The sequence below is a fragment of the Pteropus vampyrus genome, unplaced genomic scaffold (genome assembly GCF_000151845.1).
Source record: "Pteropus vampyrus isolate Shadow unplaced genomic scaffold, Pvam_2.0 Scaffold6, whole genome shotgun sequence".
NCBI classification, from domain to species: domain Eukaryota; kingdom Metazoa; phylum Chordata; class Mammalia; order Chiroptera; family Pteropodidae; genus Pteropus; species Pteropus vampyrus.
This window is the reverse complement of record NW_011888787.1, coordinates 8,960,701-8,963,258: the sequence shown is the minus strand read 5'-3', so window position 1 is coordinate 8,963,258 and position 2,558 is coordinate 8,960,701. Positions and strand designations below refer to the sequence as shown.

At 39.2% G+C, this 2,558-nt stretch overlaps 1 protein-coding gene and 1 pseudogene across 1 annotated transcript in view; one reads left to right on the top strand and one right to left on the bottom strand.

Moving 5' to 3' along the window:
* The window catches only part of AKNAD1 (AKNA domain containing 1), a 44,976-nt gene that overhangs the window by 39,522 nt on the left and 2,896 nt on the right, over positions 1 to 2,558 (bottom strand). The gene's annotated exons all lie outside the window — the stretch shown is intronic.
* LOC111745464 lies at positions 264 to 382 on the top strand (annotated as a pseudogene).

The window sequence follows — 2,558 nt, the reverse complement described above, 5'->3', positions numbered from 1 at the left end:
TGACTTATCCCGGTGTCTGTCACATAGTAAGTCCAACGTGGTAGCCATTTACTATGGAACCCAAGACTTTATGCCGTGTGGATCCTCTGCCCTCAACCTCGCCCTGATGAACCAGTTATATGTACTTGGAAATTTATGCAGATAGTGATACTCTCTAAGTAAATGTGAAATGTTGGAGTTGGGTTACACCTGTTTTAACTTTAATGCGAGCACAGCGTTTAGAACATTAATATCTGATAAACATTGACTTTAAAAATGTAACTGTCTATGGCCATGCCACTCTGAACAAGCCCGATCTTGTATGATCTTGGAAACTAAGCAGAGTTGGGCCTGGCTAATACTTGGATGGGAGACCACCTAAGAAGACCAGGTGCTATAGGTGTAAAAAAAATAAAAAAATTTAAAAATAAGGGACTGTAAACTGACAAGGTCCTTGAATCTGTGAGGTCAACCAACGGTTGCCGTGGATGAAAAAAAAAATTAACTATTACATAAAATATCTCAGCACTTCAAAATTTTAGCTTTTTTGGTCAATCTGTATGGTTTTATGTGAGATAAGGATTTGAAATGTAAATCTGTTCTGAATTATGCTCTCATAGAAAAGTAATAGCTCTATTTCCCTAGACCTTTTCTTGTAAAAAGCAGAAAGCTCTTTAAATAGTTATTAGACGCCCCCTCCCCCACGTGACTACAAAGTATATATTACCTAATTCAATGCTGAAATGCCAACTTTTATCTGACAGTATTAGCTGCTATATTAAAATACTGGAAGTGACAACCATAGGAAAGGTAAATAATACTCAACATTTAGACTTTTATGATGGGCTTGTGTAGGCTTAATAAACATTAATTAATTAAGACTCATAACATCCAGGTGAGGTATTTTGTCACCCTGTTAAGCAAGATCAGCTCAGAGATGGAACCTTAGTACAGTGCTAAGCAATTTAGGACAGGAAGTAATTACCTGCTGAAAAGTTAATAGCATCTTACATCTAAATGGCACTTTTTAACCAAGAGGATCCAGCCACATTACAAGCTCTAAACACTCTCAGAGACTTAAGGAGCATCTCCCTTTGAACTCATGGAGCAGATTAAAGGGAAGGAAGTAGCTACACCAAAATCACACAGCAGGTCACTGTCAGTGATGATTTAGTCTCTTGGATTCAAATATTAGATGGGAAGTGAAGAGTGAATATTTATTGAGGGCCTACTCCATGCTGGGCCCTTTGCGTGTATCATCTCATCCATCCTCTCCACGGCACCTCGAGATAAATACCATATCACCCCCCCATTAAGATGAGAAAATGAGCTCAGGGTAGCAGCTACAGGTTGGTCAGTCTGATTTAATGCCAACTTGCTTCTGCTCCTATTAGACCACTTGTCACAAAGTGGAAGGAAAAATAGAAGTGGTCGGACTCACCAGAGCTTTTCTTTCTCTCCTTCCTTCTCTCTCTCTCTCTCTCTCTCTCTCTCTCTCTCTCTCTCTCTCTCTTTCTTTCCTTCCAGGATTGGTAATTGTCCTAATTTCCTATTGCTGCTATAACTAATTATCACAAACTTAGTGGCTTAAAACAATACAAATTTATTATCTTTTTGTTCTGGACGTCGGAGGTCTAAAAATGGATCTTATAGGCTTGAAAATCAAGGTGTAGGCAGAGCTACATTCCTTCTGGAGGCTCCAGGGGAGAATTTCCTTGCCCTCTCCAGTTTCTAAAGACCGTTCCCTGGCCTGTGACCCCTTCCTCCATCTTCAAAGCCAACATCACAGCATCTTCACATCTCTTTGACTCTGACTCTCTTGCGTCCCTGTTCTACTTATAAGAATTACTGTGATTATAAAATTGGGGATACCCAGATAATCCAAGATGGTGTCCTCATCTAAAGATCCTTGATCACACCTGCAAAGTCCCTTTTGGCATGTAAAGTAACATATCCAGTTTCCAGGGGCTGGGATGGGGACATCTTTGGAGGCCATTATTTCGCTTACCACAGTACTCTTTTTATATTTTAGAGAATTCTTAGAAAACTGAGATCTGTGCCTCAGCCCCAGGCAGCATCTCATACCTGCAGGAGGTCTCTTACACACAAGGCTGCTCCTAAAGTGGAGCTTTGTCATTCCATGGAGCAAAGCTGTTAAGATAGAGTAAATACTGTAGGAGGGCATGCTTCAAAAGTGGAAAGTTTTAAAAAGTGAGAAATGAAAACTATTGATATGTGCAACTCCATGGATGAATCTCAAAATAATTATGCTATTTGAAAGAAGCCAGACTCGCCCCCCCCAAAAAAAAACCATATTGTATGATTCCATTTAATTAAAATTCTACAAAATTCAAACTAATATGTAGCGACAGAAAGCAGATCAGCGATTGCCTGGAGTTGGAGTAGAAGTTGAGGGAGGGGTTACCAAGGCATGTGAGGAAATTTTTAGGAGTGATATGTTGTTTGTGGTTATAGTTTTCACAGGTGTCATACAAATTTCAGGTCTTAAATTGTGTACTTTAAATATGTGCTGTTTATTATATGTCAGTTATAGCTCAGTAAAGCTGTTAAAAAATAAC